Source organism: Canis lupus, chromosome 5 (genome assembly GCF_003254725.2).
Source record: "Canis lupus dingo isolate Sandy chromosome 5, ASM325472v2, whole genome shotgun sequence".
NCBI classification, from domain to species: Eukaryota; Metazoa; Chordata; class Mammalia; order Carnivora; family Canidae; genus Canis; species Canis lupus.
Window position 1 is genome coordinate 80214666 of NC_064247.1, and position 16521 is coordinate 80231186.

Consider the following 16521-nt stretch of genomic DNA (forward strand, 5'->3'; position numbering starts at 1 on the left):
GCCATGGGACAAACTGACATTGTATGCCACCTGACGGGATGCAATGGGAAGAACATAATATGTGATATTCATACCAAAAAATGTATATTCTTCATGTAATTGTGAGGAAATCTAGGACAATAGCAAAGGGAGATTCAGCAAAAATGACTGGCCTATGCTCACCCAAGAAATCAAGGTCACAAAAGCTAAGGAAAGACTGAAGAACAGTTCTAGGTTGAAGGAGGCTAGCAAGACAGGACAACTGGGAACAATGTGTGCTCCTGGCTTGACTCTCTTTGGCAACATCATCGAGAAGGCTACAGAAACCCGGATGGAGACTCTGGTCAAAGAATAGATGGAATTGTTTATTCTATTCTTGCAACTTCTAAGTTGGAAATGGTTTCAAAATAAAGTTAAGTAAGTGGTACCAAAATAACCGCCTCTATACCTAGGAAGTAGATTACATCTATAACTGACAAACTATATGACCCTGGGCAAGTTACTAAGAAACTAAGAGGTAACTTTTCTTCCTTGTTTGTAAAATGGAGGTAACAGGAAGTTCCTATCTTAACTACTATTGTATCAAATGAGATAAGGATATGAAATATTTTGTACTCCAGAAGAGAGGAGAAAGGTGTAACTTATATAATATGCTACCACCTGTGACTTAAAAGCAGATACATAGATGTGTAATACACACGCATAAATTCTCTCTGAAAACAATGAAAAGGACCTGAGGGCTGGGAGACATAAGGCAGAAGGAACATTTTTCACTGCAGACCCTCTTGAAATAGTGTTACCAAGTAAAGTACTACCTACTGAGAAAAGATTTTAAAATTACCTTTATCACAGTCTCTGACTTAAACATTCAATGAATATTTACTTACAATGAGCAAACTGAGAATTTACATTTTATGACATATCCAAATCTGTATTTTTAAAATATCAAGTAATCCTTTTAAGGAGTTACTTTTTATAACAATCTTTTAAGCACGAATAATATTATCATCCTTATTTTAAATAGAAGTTGTTTACTGGGGGGAGCAAGCAGGGAGAGGGACAGAGGGGGAAGGAGAAAGGGAGACAGCTTCTGAAGCAAACTCCTTGCTAACAACGCAGAGCTCGATCTCACAACCATGAAGTCATGACCTGAGCCAAAACCAACAGTCAGAAGCTTAACCAACTGAGCGAGCCACCCAGGTGCCCCATCCTTATTTTATTTTATTTTATTTTTTAATTTTTTTTTATTTATTTATGATAGTCACAGAGAGAGAGAGAGAGGCAGAGACATAGGCAGAGGGAGAAGCAGGCTCCATGCACCGGGAGCCTGATGTGGGATTCGATCCTGGGTCTCCAGGATCGCGCCCTGGGCCAAAGGCAGGCGCCAAACCGCTGCGCCACCCAGGGATCCCCCCATCCTTATTTTAAAGGTGAATTCAACGGAAACTTGCCTATGAGGCTCCCTGAGGACAAGGATAACTTCTATATTTCTCTCCTAAAAGATCTTTGCCCAGTGAGTGGGTCTCCTTCTAGTACTTAAACATGCTGTTTTCAAATGGTGGCTGTTTTCTTTTTTCTTTTTTTTCTTCTCTTCTCTTCTCTTCTCTTCTCTTCTCTTCTCTTCTCTTCTCCCCTCCCCTCCCCTCCCCTCCCCTCCCCTCTCCTTTCCTTTCCTTTCTTGTGGCTGTTTCCCACCACTCATCTGTCATTCCAACTGAGCTCTCTCAGCCATGGTAAGCTTTGGAATTGTGTCCCTATGTGCTCTATATATACCTCAACTATGGACGATGGTTTTTCCTTATGATACGTCCCAACTATTATGTTGCCTTTCAGAGCAAAAGGATAACAAAATCTCTTAACAGCTTGAGATATTTCAGGAAATGGTTGAATTTATGACTTCTTCACTGCTCTTTCTACAACTACCCATCTCTCACCACTTATAAATAAATAAGAAAGTGCCACACTTGGGGTGCCCAGGTGGCTCAGTCCATTAAGCGCCAACTCTTGACTTTGGCTCAGGTTGTGATCTTAGGGTTGTGAGTTCAAGCCCTGTATGAAGAGGGAGTCTGCTTGAGATTCTCTCCCTTTGCCCTCTCAACTCCCTTCTCACACACTTTCTCTCTTTCAAATAAATAAAATCTCTAAAAAAATAAAATAAGGAGATCCCTGGGTGGCTCAGCGGTTTAGTGCCTGCCTTCGGCCCAGTGCGTGGTCCTGGGGTCCCGGGATCGAGTCCCACATCGGGCTGCACAGAGCCTGCTTCTCCCTCTGCCTGTGTCTCTCATGAATAAATAAATAAAATCTTTAAAAAATAAAATATAAAATGAAATGGCAGCCCAGCTGAAGGCAGCACACTATGCCTGAGGACAGCACAGCCAGGGCCAGTCCTAGGCAAAGGTAATGCCCAGGCTGAGGGCCTGGCCCGTGACCCTGACTAGGCTGGCTCTCAATAAAGAATGCGGGAGGAACTCCGGGCTGGCTCAGTCAGTAGAGCATGCAACTCTTGATCTCAGGGTTGTGAATTCAAGCTCCATGTTGGATGTGGAGATTACATAAAAATAAAATCTTGGGAGGCCTGGGTGGCTCAGTGGTTGAGCATCTGCCTTCCGCTCAGTGTGTGATCCCGAAGTTCCAGGATGGAACTTCAGATGCTATCTTCCATCAGGCTTCCTGCGAAAAGCCTGCCTCTCCCTCTGGCTGTGTCTCTGCCTCTCTCGTTGTGCCTCTCATGAATAAATAAATTCTTTTTAAAAAATAAATAAAAATAAAAATAAAATCTTTAGAGGCTCCTGGGTGGCTCAGTTAAGCATCTGACTCTTGATTTCAGCTCAAGTCACAATCTCAGGGTTGTAAGATCTCCCCATTCCAGTTCCACACTGAGCATAAAGCCTGCTTAAGATTCTCTCCCCCTCTGTCCTTCCACAATTCTCTCTCTAAAGAAATAAAATAAAATCTTAAAAAAAATAAAAATAAAAAAGATGGCAAGAGCTGCAACTTAACTCCAATGTGAGTCTCTGGGTTGTCCTGCCCTGTTCATCATCATGCTCTCTGTGGGCATGATTCACCACTGTGTCCATCCTGCTGTAGAGTGACAAACAGCTCACCCAGGGGCAAGTATTTGACAGCTGAAGTCCTAATTCAAAGCACAGTCCTCAGGAAAATGGAAATTATAGTCCCAAACAGTCCTTGACATGAAAATACTACTTCCGACAATCCAAAGGCTGGATTTTCAAAAAACAAAAAACAAACAACAAAACAAAAAAAGAACTAAAAGAAAAACAGTATTACCTTCTCTTATGACTGATCCCACTATGCTTATAGACATGATGAAAGGGAATTTAACAAATGTCTTCCCTGATTCTTACTAGTGAATGGATAAACATAACATGCTCAGGCTTTGTTACAACCAGAGTCCTATTTCCACTGACCTTGTTTTAAGCATATGCTATAGCAAGGAATTCAACAACTCTCATTAGCTGTGTCCTGGTGAATTTTACATCCTGGTACATCTATGTATTTGGGCTTCGGAGCATTTATTCTCTCATTTTGGGTCAAGAGAAAGCCAATGACCAATCAAGAGTAATCCAGGCAGATGACTAGAGCAGCCATGGCCATGTCCACAGACTGCAACAAAGCCTTCAAAGCAAAGTGGAAGGTTCTGGAGCCAATGGGTCACCAGTGAACACTTGATGATGTCAAAGAGCTCATGGCCAAAGATCTCCACTTTGAAGGGATGTTCAAAAAAGAATTATAGATCTCCATATATTGAAGCAGGGATTAGCTCTGTTGGGAACACAGTGTAGCCCTTAATCTTGTAAGATGTTTGAACTGGGCCTCTCAGAATAAAAAGGAGAACACGTGAGCTTGTGGACGTGCAGCAAGGATCATTCTTGTCTGAGCCAGGTTCCCCTTCATGTTTGAAAGTGGAGGAAATGATTGTGTTCAGGGTGACTTACAGGGAAAGAACTATTTTTAAAATGTTTAAAAATTTCCTTCTGGTTGACAATAGAAATAAAAGGCAGAGCAAGGGGAAACTCAAGCCTGTAATAATATATAAAAACTTAGCAAAAATTCAATCTTTGGAAGTAACATTGCCAATTATAATATGTACAATTAGCCTGACATCTAAGCCAAAGTAAACTCCTGTTTCTTCGGATCCAAATGCCCTATATTTTTACAGCTAATTTATGTGCTGGTGTTTTAACAATTTCCTTAACAAAAGTAATAATTTTTATTAATAAAAATTTACTATGTATAAGCAAAACAAATATCTCTGTATTGTTTATTTTGAACCTACAGTATGACATAAAGAGCAAATGTATCGAAATTTCCTTCAAATAAGTTATTTTTCAGAGTGAATACTCAGTGTTAGGATAGACTTAACAAACCTTCTATGTCTCTTAAAACTGTCCAGGGAAAATCGGTGACCTTACACACTGCTGGATTCTCAAATGCCTTAAAGAATGATCACCTATAGGCTAACTAATGGGATATTCTTCACATGCAGTTCAGAATACATCAAGTCAACTGAAAAAATCAACAGCTCTGTACTGTAATATGGTGACTCAACTGTACTAAAGAGCCAGTTATTCTGGAAAAGAGTTTACATACCATTATAAGAAGGTGGAGAGGGCAATTGCTGGCAGATACATAGAAAAAAGTTGCCCAGGAATAATCATCTGGGTTAAATGTCCTAGGGAAGTGGCAGGGTGCCACTTCTGTATCAAGAGGTAAATGTAATTTGCATGTTGAGTACTGTAATCAAAAGTGAGTGACTCAACTCTATAAATTAAACCACATTGTTTTTTCTTTAAAAGACAAATCAGTTTTATAGAAGTAAAACTGAGGAGGTCAGAATAAGATCTGTGGATCCAATTAACGTCAAAATCCTGGTTGTGGTATTGTACTATGGCTTTTTTTTTTTTTTTTTAAGACTTTCTTTCTTTCTTTGAGAGCACAGGAGCAGAGGGAGTGGTTGTATAGGGAGCCTGACATGGGGCTTAATCCCAGGACCCCAGGATTGTGACCTGAGTTTCAGAAGGGTAGATACTTAACTGACTGAGCCACCCAGGTGTCCCTGTAATATGGTTTTGCAAAATGTTACCATTGGGGGAAATGGGTAAAAGGTACAAGGGATCTATTATTTTTTTACAAGTACATACGAATCTACAATTATTTCAACAAATTTTTCAATTAAAAAATCAAATTGAGGGGCACCTGGGTGGCTCAGTTAAGCATCTGTCTTTGGCTCAGGTCATAATCTCAGGGTCCAGGGATGAAGCCCTGTGTCAGGCTCCCCACTCAGTGGGGAGTGTGCTCTCTCTTACTCTGTCTCTCAAGTAAATAAAATCTTAAAAAAAAAAAAAAATCAAATTGAATTCCCTAAGTATATACCCCCCAAAAATGTATATAGATATATGTACTTATATACACACACAAATGATCATAGCAGCATCATTTGTTATGACCCTACTTGAAAACCCAATGCCTGGGGTGCTGGGTGGTGCAGTCAGTTACATGTCTTACCCCTGATTTTGGCTCAGGTCATGATCTCAGGGTTGTGAGAGGGAGCCCCACATTGGGCTACAGACTCAGCAGGGAGTCTGCTTGAGATTCTCTCCCTCTTCCTCTGCCCCTATCCCTGCTCACATACTCTCTCTCAACTAAATAAAAATCTTTAAAAAAATTTTTAAGAAAAAAGAAAACCCAATGACCATTAGCAGAGTATAAATAAATTAAGATATAATTCTACAGTAGAATCCTAATCAGTAATGAAAAAGAACCACTGCAATATCCACAACATGAAAGAATATAAACGGCAAACAAAAGACAACAGACATAAAACCACATAAGCATTGGAAGTCAATAGAGTGGGTACCTCGGAATAAAGAAGAAAGCAGTGATTAGGAAAAGGCAGAAGGAAAGGTTCCAGCGTGCTATAAAGTTCTAGACGGTGGTTATCCAAATGTGTTCATTTACTAGAGTGACGTCATATGACTAAATCTCAGCAGTTTATAATTAGTGGGAAAATAAGTTCCAAAAACAACTACCCTTGTATATATAGTCAAATTATCTTCAACAAGGGATGTCAGGACCACTGACAATAGGGAAAGGGCAGTCAACTGAATAAATAATGCTGGGAAAACTGTATATCCACATACGAAAAAATGAAGATGGACCCTTTTTTTATCTCATAGACAGGAATTATCTGAAAATGGACTAAAGATCTAAACATAGCCCCAAAACTATTAAAACTCCTAGAAGAAATTTTTAGTACATTAGATTGGATAATGCTTTCTTGGATGTGACAAAAGCATAGACAACAAAAGTAAAAATTGACAAATGGGAGTACATCAGACTTAAAAATTTTTATGCACCAAAGGACACAATCACCAAACAAAAAACAACCTACAGAATGAGAGAAAAGATATGTAAATATCATAAGGGGTTAATACCCAAGATATAAAAGAACTCCTAAAATACAACAACAAAAACATCAAATAACCTGATTAGAAAATAGGCAAAGGACTTAGACATTTCTCTGAAGATGATCTACAGATGACCAGCAAGTATAGGAAAAGACGCTCAACATCAGTAGTCACAGGGGAAATGCAAATCAAAACACAATGAGGGATCCCTGGGTGGCGCAGCGGTTTGGCGCCTGCCTTTGGCCCAGGGCATGATCCCAGAGACCCGGGATCGAATCCCACATCGGGCTCCCAGTGCATGGAGCCTGCTTCTCCCTCTGCCTGTCTCTCTCTCTCTCTCTCTCCCTCTCTGTGACTATCATAAATAAATAAAAAATTAAAAAAAAAAAAAACACAATGAGATCCCACCTCACACCCACTACGTTATTATAAAAACAAACAAAACAACAACAACAATAAAACCCAGAAAGTAACAAGTGCTGACAAGGATGTGGAGACGTTAGAACCCTTGTGGATTCTCAGCCATATAAAATGGTGCAACCACCAGCAACATTCATCTCCAGACCACTTTTCAATTTTAAAACAAAACTCTATGTACATTAACATTTTTTTTCCTATGTAGAGTATCATGTCATCGGCGAGGAGGGAGAGTAACATTTTTTTTTTAATTTAAAGTCTCCTTCCTCTGATATTAACATAGCCACCACTGCTCTCTTCTGGTTACTATTCATGTGAAATATCTTTTTCCATTCTTTCTTTTTTTAAAAAAAAATTATTTACTTATTTATTCATGAGAGAGAGAGAGAGAGAGGCAGAGACATAGGCAGAGGCAGAGGGAGAGGGAGAGGGAGAAGCAGGCTCCATGCAGGGAGCCCGACACGGGACTCAATCCTCGGACTCCAGGATCATGCCCTGGGCCAAAGGCAGGCACTAAACCGCTGAGCCACCCAGGCGTCCCTTTTTCCATTCTTTCACTTTCAACCTATCAGTGTTTTTGGATCTAAAGCGGGTCTTCTGTAAAAAAACAACTAAAGTGAGTCTCCTATAGACAGCATATTGTTGGATCCTGTATTTTTATCCATTCTGCCAATCTCTGTCTTTTAAGAATCTAATCCATTTAGGGGCCCCTGGATGGCTCCATTGATTGAACATGCAACTCTTAGTTTTGGCTCAGGTTATGATCTCAGGGTCCTGAGATAGAGCCCCACATTGGGCTCTGCAGTCAGTGGGGGAGTCTTCTTGAGAGTCTTTCCTTCCCTTTCCCTCTGCCCCTCCCTTCCACCCCTCGTGCACATGCATACACACTTGCTCTAAAATAAATAATCAAATCTTTTTTTCTTAAAGGAATTTAATCCATTTCCATTTAAAGTAATTACTGATAAGGAGGGACTTAACTCTTTCAAATTTAAAAACTTCTGTACATCAAAGACATTATCAGGGCACCTGGGTGGCTCAGTCAGGTAAGTGTCTGCCTTCTGCTCAGGTTGTGACCCCAGGGTTCTGGGATTGAGTCGTGTGTTAGACTCCCTACTCAGGGAGGAGTCTGCTTCAGCTTCTCCCTCTCCCTCTCCTCCCTGATCCTTCTCTTTCTCTCTCAAATAAATAAAATCTTTTTTAAAAAGGACATTATCAACAAAGTGAAATGATAAGCTACAGAATGGGAGAAAATATTTGCAAATCAAATATCTAATAAAGGACTGATATCCAGAATATATAAAGAAATACAACTTAAAAGTAAAAAGACAAACAATTCAATTGGGAAAAATGGGAAAGAACTTACACAGAGGACCAGTAAGTACAAGAACATCATTAGACACTAGGGAAACGCAAATCAAACCAAAATGAGATACCACTTTACATCTGGCTAGGATGGCTACAAGTGAAAAAATATTAAGTGCTGGAAACAGTGTGGGAAAATTGGAACTTTCATCCACTACTGGTGGAAATGTAAAATGCTCCTGTGGAAAACCATTTAGGGTTTCCACAAAAAGCGCAGAACAGCCATATGATTGAGCAATTCCACTCCTAGGCATATACCCAAATGAACCAAAAACAAGCACTCAAGTAGATAATGTATGCCAATATTCACTGCAGTGTTGTTCACAAATAGCCAAAAGATGGAAACAATCCAAGTATTCATTGATTAACCACTGAATGGACAAACAAAATACAGTATATATACATATAATGGAATATTATTCAGCCTTAAAAGGAAGGAAATTCTGATATATCTACATGGATGAAACTTGAAGACATTATACTAGGTGAAACAAGCTAGATACAAAAGGGCAAATATCTAATTATTCAATTTATATGTGATACCTAGAATAGTCAAATCCCTAGAGACAGAAAAATCCAAGTGATTACCAGGAACTGGGAGGAGAAGCAATGGAGTTATTGTTTAATAGGTAGAGTTTCACTTGGGTATGACAAAAAAATTCTGGAGATAAATGCAGGTGATAGTCACACAATCACATGAATATGCTTAATGCCGCCAAACTGTACAATCAAATACAGTTAAAATAATCAATTTTATGTTATGCATATTTTACCACAATAAAAATTTTAAAAACCAAAACATGAAGCAAAAGAAGCCAGACACCAAAGGACAAATATTATACGATTCCATCTATTTGAGGTACCTAGAATTAAGCAGTTCTAGAGACACAAGGTAAATTAGAAGTTATCAGAGTGGGGCACCTGGGTGGCTCAATGGTTGAGTGTCTGCCTTTGGTGCAGGTCATGATCCCAGGGTCCTGGGATCGAGTCCTGCATCAGACCCCCCGCAGGGCACCTTCTTCTTCCTCTGCCTATATCTCTGCCTCTCTGTCTGTGTCTCTCTTGAATAGACAAATTAAAAATATTTTTAAAAAACGGAAGTCATCAGAGGAAGTGATGAGGGGGTAGTTATTGCCTAGTGGTTACAGAGTTCTGCTTTGGGTAATGAAAAAGTTTTAGAAACTGATATCAGTATTGGTTGGTTGCACAACACTGTGAACTGTACAACTGATTAAATGGCAAATTTTGTTATATATATTTTATCACAATAAAAAAAGAGCTGAGTTTATTATATACCTGAAATTACTATTAGCCAAAAATTTATTTTTGTCTGAATCACAGCAAAAAAAAAAAAAAGAGACCCAAAAAGTTTCAGAGGTTAACCTGAATAATCTAGATTGGGGGTCTACACTATTCAAATCTATTGAACAATCATAAATTTCTCCCTATTTTCGGGATCCCTGGGTGGCGCAATGATTTGGCGCCTGCCTTTGGCCCAGGGCGCGATCCTGGAGACCCGGGATCAAATCCCACGTCGGGCTCCCGGTACATGGAGCCTGCTTCTCCCTCTGCCTGTGTCTCTGCCTCTCTCTCTCTCTCTCTCTCTCTCTCTCTGTGACTATCATAAATTAAAAAAATTAAAAAAATTTAAAAAAAAATTAAAAAAAAATTTCTCCCTATTTTCATTCAGTAAATCTAATACAAGGCGAGGCATATTTCCCACTTTTTCTAGAACCTGCTTGGCTTTTAAATCTCATGTGAACTTACCAAAAATTTATTTTGACTTGGAAGGCCTTTGTGTTTTAAGACTAATGGATCTTGTCCCAGCTTTTATTATGTAAGCAGTTACACAACATTAACAAATAAAATGTTTTAAATAAACCACACTTCAACCAAGATCACAAACTTTCAGGAGGGATGAAACAATGACTGTGATCCATTCATTTCTCTCAGTCCAGCAATAATCAAGTGAAATACTTCAAAGATACAAAGGGAATTTTGTAATGTCCTCTGGTGAAGGATTTCAGTTAGTTCATCTGTCCAAAGAATATGTGATAGGGAGGAAGACTTTTGGCTCTTCCGTAAATTTATTGACAAAGTAGTATCGAAAAGAAGACAGGCTTAAGGAGGGCACATGATGAGATGAGCACTGGGTGTTATACTATATGTTGGCAAATTGAGTTTAAATAACATTTTTTTAAAAACTTAACAAAAAAAGAAAATTTTATATTTTAATACAGAAAAGAGAGAAGACAAATTAGTAATAGAAAATATACTTCCAGATTACTAATTTTAGGCAAATGATAGGAGTCAGATGGCAAAAAAGAAGAGAATGCAAAGAATGACAGTTATGGAATAAAAATCTTGATGGGAAAAAAAATCTCACAAATTCTCTGGGTGGAAATCCCATAATGATGTAATAAAAATGTAACAATAGGGAAATGCTAAAGACCACTTGACTTAGAAAATAAAATCTAGAATCATTAAGATTTTGGAAGCTGCAAAATTAAGCTGGGTGATGCAAAGGAGGACCTCTAGCCAATTAGATTGGCAGGTTACCACATCAACAAGAGATATGGAGGCTGAAATTCTAGAGGACAAAAACAACTTTCAAAAAATAGTCTGACAGGGCAGAGAAAGATGACAGACCTGAGTGGAGAACAGGAGGAGATGGTGCAGGTCCACAGGTGTTCATTCGCCTTCAGATTAGACAGAGCCTAGTAAGGTAGAGGTGTCCTCTAGAAGAGGATAACTCGATGGCTGCCAGAAAGGGTATAACTTTGGCAGTCACCACTGCCCAGGATCAAACTGCAGGTCTGCAGATCCAAACATAACTTATCCCCACCAGAGTAAATCCCACTGCTATAGATTTTCACAATTCCTTAGGTACCTTCACAGCATTCATTTATCACGACTGCCATTATAGATTTGATGTCTTCATTTACCTGCTAGTCTATAAGCTCCACAAGAATAGTGACCATGCTTGTCTTTTTCATGGGTGCATTCTAGAACACAGTATGCCTGGAACATAGTGAGATCTAGAGAGAGCTCACTCTGCCCTCCTTCCCTGTCTCGTGCCCTCTCTCCCTGTCTGGTATATATGCCACACCCATGCCCACATGCAAAATGAATAAACGAAAGTCAATTTGTTCATCAGAGCAACTCACCCAGACAGTACGGGAGGTTAAATTTTGCCTCATTTTATTTCTAGCCTTCCCTGAGACTAACCACTTGCAACTACTCAAGGAAAGAAAGCAGTCTTCCCATAGATTTGTTAATTTTACAATCTAGATGACAAACTACAGTTTCTTTTCACCAGCCTTGAAGAAATCCAATAAGAATTGTTGTTATCTGAAGCTTTCAGGGGTGCCTTCAGTACCCTGATATCAAACAGAGCCTGCATTCTGTCTTTCTTGCATGACAATTAGTTGTACACAGATTTCATTCTCCCTCACATGTCCAAGACGTCTAATTTACCTTTACATCTTCAGAGTATCTGCCACTTAAGCACTCAAAAGATGCTGCAGGGAACAAATAAATTTTATTATGAATAAAAATAACCTCAATCAATGAATGGCCCCTAACACTTACTGAGCTCTTTATGCCAGGTAACGTGAGTCTTTACACGTTATCTATATTAATCGTCACAACAACTTTGTGGAGTAGGTACTATTATCTCTATTTTACAGATGGGAAAGGGTCTTTACAGAGCTATTTGCCCAAGGCTATACAACTGTTAGATGGTATAGTGGAAAATTGACATTTGGACCCCAAAGCCAGTACCCAGACATTAAAATTATATTTCATCTATACAAAGAACCAAATTTTCTTTAAAAAACACAATAAAGTGGGGCACCTGTGTAGCTTAGTCAGTTAAGCTGCCAACTCTTAATTTCAGCTTGGGTCCTGAACCAGCGTCATGGGAATGAGCCCCAAGTTGGGCATTGTGCTCAGCGTGGAGTCTGCTTGTGATTCTCTCTCCCTCTCCCTCTGCCCCTCCCTCCACTCATGCTCATGCATGCGCAATCTCTCTCTAAATAAGTAAATAAAATCTTAAAAAAAAAAACAACTCACTATTAAGAAAATGAAAAGGCAAAATACAGACTGGGAGAAAAAAGTCACGATACATAGATTGACGCTTAAACAATACAGGGGTTGAGGTGCCATCAAACTCTATTCTCTAAACACAGCTGAAAAATCTATATAATTTTGGAGTCCCCAAATACTTTACTATTAGCCTCCTGTTTACTAGAAGCCTTACCAATAAAAGTCAGTTAACACGTATTTTGGATGTTACATACACATACACACACACACACACACACATATATATATGATATACTGTTCTTACAATAAAGCTAGAGAAAAGAAAATGTTATTAAGAAGATCATGGGATGCCTGGCTGGTTCAGTTGGTAGAGCATGTGACTACTGATCTCAGGGTCATGAGTTCAAGCCCCATGTTGGGCGTGGAGCCTAACTTAAAGAAGAAAAAAAAAAGTAAGATCATAAGGAAGAAAAATACTCTGTTGAAAAAAATCCATGTGTAAATGGACCTGTGCAGTTCAAACCTGTTATTCAAGGGTGAACTGTATCTGAAAGGAGTTGCATCAAAATGTATCAGGAATGTTATCCCTCAATTATAAATGGGCCAAGATAGAACAGACACTACAAAAATCCATACAAATGGCCAATCACACCATGATGATACTCAGTATCAATGGTAATCAAAGAAATAGAAGTTAAAACCATAATTCATACACAAGCACACATCCATTAGAATGGTTAAAGGTACAATGAAAGATACCATGTCAGTGAGAGTGTGGAGAAAGTGGAAAACTCATACACTGCTGGTGGTAGTGTAAAATGATACAGACACTTTGAGAAAAGGCCTAACATTGCTTAGAAAGTGAAAAAGGAAGTATGACCTAGAAATCTTACTCCTAGGTATTTAACCTTAATGAAAACATAAGTCACACAAAGATTTGTACATGAACATTCACAGCAGGTTTATTCATAATTGCCAGAAAATGGAAACAACCCAAATGGCAATGGACAGGTAAACAGATAAATTTCAGTTCAATCATACAATGAAATAAATATATAAAATTAAAATTAAATAAAAAGCAATTGAAACAAACTGCTGATACATAGAAAAAAACAAAGATAAGTGTCAGATATGTGAAAAGACACAGAAAGTGATATTGTTGTTCTATAGTACTAGAAATAGAGGCACTTGGGCGGCTCAGTCAGGCTCAGTCAATTGAGTGTCCGACTCTTGATTTCGGCTCAGGTCATGGTCTCAGGGTATGGGGTCAATCTCTACATTGGGCCCCCTGCTGAGTGAGAAGTCTGCTTGAGATTCTCTCCCCTTCCCTCTGCACACTCCGCTGAAATAGTCTTTTTTTTCTTTCAAAGGATGAGTTGTTAGAAGTTAAGAGAACTTAGTCAAGCACTCAGAATAATAAGCACCCAGTAAATACTATTTGTACTACTGAAACAAACCAATGAAAAGATACTATAATTCAGTTAAGGAATACTCTGATCAAGATGCCTGGCTGGCTCAGTCAGAGGAGCCTGCCACTTGTGATTTCAGAGTCATGAGTTTGAGCTCCACATTGCATGTAAATATTACTAAAAATAAATAAATAAACTTTTTTTTTAAAAAAAAAAAGGAATACTATGATTCTACTCCCATATTTATTTGTACATATTTGTATATATTGGTATATGCCAGAAGATGTGGAAGATCAAGCAAATTCTTGGGATGGAAAGTTTTACTTTCTTCCATTCTGTATTGCTTTTCCCTCCAACTTATCCTCAAGTTCTTGGCCAAAGTAATCCACTGGAAAAGTAAAGTGCTTTCATGTCACTTCCATCTTTTTTTTTTTTTTTTTGAGATTTTATTGATTTATTCATGAGAGACACAGAGAGAGAATGGCAGAGACAGAAGCAGGCTCCCTATGAGGAGCCTGATGTGGGACTCGATCCCAGGTCTCCAGAATCTCGCCCTGGGCTGAAGGCAGCGCTAAACCGCTGAGCCACCAGGGCTGCCCTAATGTCACTTCCATCTTAAAAGGCTTCATTGGTTTTCTAATACATTAGGAATCAAATCTATATGACCTACTCTGTCTTGCCTGGCCTGGCTCCCACCAAGCTCTCTGGCCATTCTTGACCTTCATTGGCTATCCTACAGCCACAGCTGCTTTCAATCATACTAATAGGCCAAACTCTTGCTTGACTCTGCCAATGCCGTCAGAAAGCTCTTTTCTCTAGTCTTCCGAAGCTAGTTCCTTCTTAGCTCAATTAAAAGTCATCTCACAGAAGCTTTCCAGATCACTCTTACTAAAGTAGATCTCCTGGGTCGCCTGGCTGGCTCAGTCAGAAGAGCATGTGACTCTTGACCTCAGGGTTGTGAGATCAATCCCCACAAAGGGGAGAATAAAAAAAGTTATTCTTTTCAAAAATGTTATTTATACATAAGATAATGGCTTCCAAATTTCTCTCACCTGTGATACACAGTAAAAAAATAAGGCTATTAACTGAAACAAAGGTTCACAAAATCATACATATCCTTGCTAAGGGAGCTGTACTTGGATATTTTCTAGTCTATGTCATAAGATAGTATAATCATTTTTTTTTTAAGATTTTGCAAGGTGGGCAGCCCCAGTGGCGCAGTGGTTTAGTGCTGCCTACAGCCCAGGGCATGACCCTGGAAACCCTGGTCGAATCCCATGTCAGGCTCTCAGCATGGTGCCTGCTTCTCCCTCTGCCTGTGTCTCTGCCCCCCCAGCCCGCCTCTCTCTGTCTCTATGAATAAATAAATAAAATATTTTTTTAAAATGTTGCCAAGGTTTTGGTTTATCGTTCATGATTTCAATAAATTAAACTAATATCACTAATTCAAAAACGCAAAATTAATGTTAGGGGAAAGATAAATAATTCAATTACATTACCAATTCAAAACTATCACATTCAAACTCCAGAATAACATTATATCCATAGTTATTAAAAAAAAAAAAAAAGCAACTTACAGACAAGATTTTCAGATTAGGAACTCCTGTCTACAGAGGAACCTAAAAGTGATTTCAGATGGTAAAAAAGAAGAATGAGAAGATGGGTCTTCCCATCTCTTTTTTCTTAAGATTTTTATTTATTTATTTATTTATTCATGAGAGACACAGAGAAAGAGAGAGAGGCGGAGACACAGGCAGAGGGAGAAGCAGGCTCCTTGAAGGGAGACCAATGTGGGACTCGATCCCAGGACTCCGGGATTATGCTGAAGGCAGGTGCTCAACTGCTGAGCCACCTAGATGTCCCTTTTTCCTTTTTTTTTTTTTTTTTTTGGATGGGTCTTCCCATCCTGTGTAATAGCAAGTCAAAACCCTTGGTGCCATCTTTGACTTCTTCTGTCACTCCTCAAATCCAATGCATCATCAAATCCTATTGGCTCTACCACCAAAACACTTCCCGGGGTGCCTGGATGGCCCAGTTAAGTGACAAACTCTTGGTTTCGGCTCAGGTCATGATTTTCAGGGTTTTGAGATAGAATCCCACATGGTGTTCTGCTAAGACTCTCTTCCCCTCTCCCCTTGCCATCCCCCTGCCCACACCTGCCAAAATAAATGAATCTTAAAAAAAAAAAAAAAAAGCCCACACATCCAAAACCTGATACTTCTTAGCACCCCTCACTGCCAAGCCTGGTCCAAGCCACTACGACCTCTTGCCCAATTACAGCAGCCTCCTATCTGGGCTCCTCAATTTTTCCTTTGTGATACAATTAAACCATTAAGTCACATCATGACTCCCCTGCTCCAGCGTGGGTTCCTATTCCAAAAGTCAAAATCCTTCCTAAAGCCTACAAAACTGTGTATCTGTCCTCACCTGATCAAGTAGACCTCATCTCCTCCCATCCAGCCACTGTGGCCTCCCTCACTGTCCTCAAACAACACCAGACACACTCCTACCTCAAGGCCTTTGAACTTGCCCTCTCAGCCAGGAATGCTCTTCCTTCAAATATCCACATGGCTAGCTCCTTTAACTTCCTTCTGGTGTTTATTCTTGTCGTCGTCTTCTTCTTCTTCTTCTTCTTCTTCTTCTTCTTCTTCTTCTTCTTCTTCTTCTTCTTTTTTTAAGACTTTATGTATTTACTCATGAGACACACAGAGACACAGGCAGAGGGAGAAGCAGGCTCCATGCAGGGAGCCTGCTGCGGGACTCGATCCTGGAACCCCGGGATCACGACCTGAGCCAAAGGCAGATGCTCAACCGCTGAGCCACCCAGGTGTCCTCTAGTCATCTTAATAAAACCAACTCTGGCCATCATATCTAAAATT

The 16521-nt window shown here is 39.4% G+C and overlaps 2 protein-coding genes, 1 non-coding gene and 1 pseudogene across 7 annotated transcripts in view; 2 read left to right on the forward strand and 2 right to left on the reverse strand.

Annotated features, from left to right (window-relative positions):
* Positions 1–16521, reverse strand: part of NIP7 (nucleolar pre-rRNA processing protein NIP7) — a 118588-nt gene that overhangs the window by 24519 nt on the left and 77548 nt on the right. The gene's annotated exons all lie outside the window — the stretch shown is intronic.
* LOC112646441 (cytochrome b5 type B) overlaps positions 1–16521 on the reverse strand; it is a 38802-nt gene that overhangs the window by 19819 nt on the left and 2462 nt on the right. The gene's annotated exons all lie outside the window — the stretch shown is intronic.
* Positions 2336–3748, forward strand: LOC112646556 (ER membrane protein complex subunit 3-like; annotated as a pseudogene).
* Positions 12583–12655, forward strand: TRNAS-ACU (transfer RNA serine (anticodon ACU)). Its single transcript has one exon. It is a non-coding gene; the product is annotated as a tRNA-Ser (tRNA).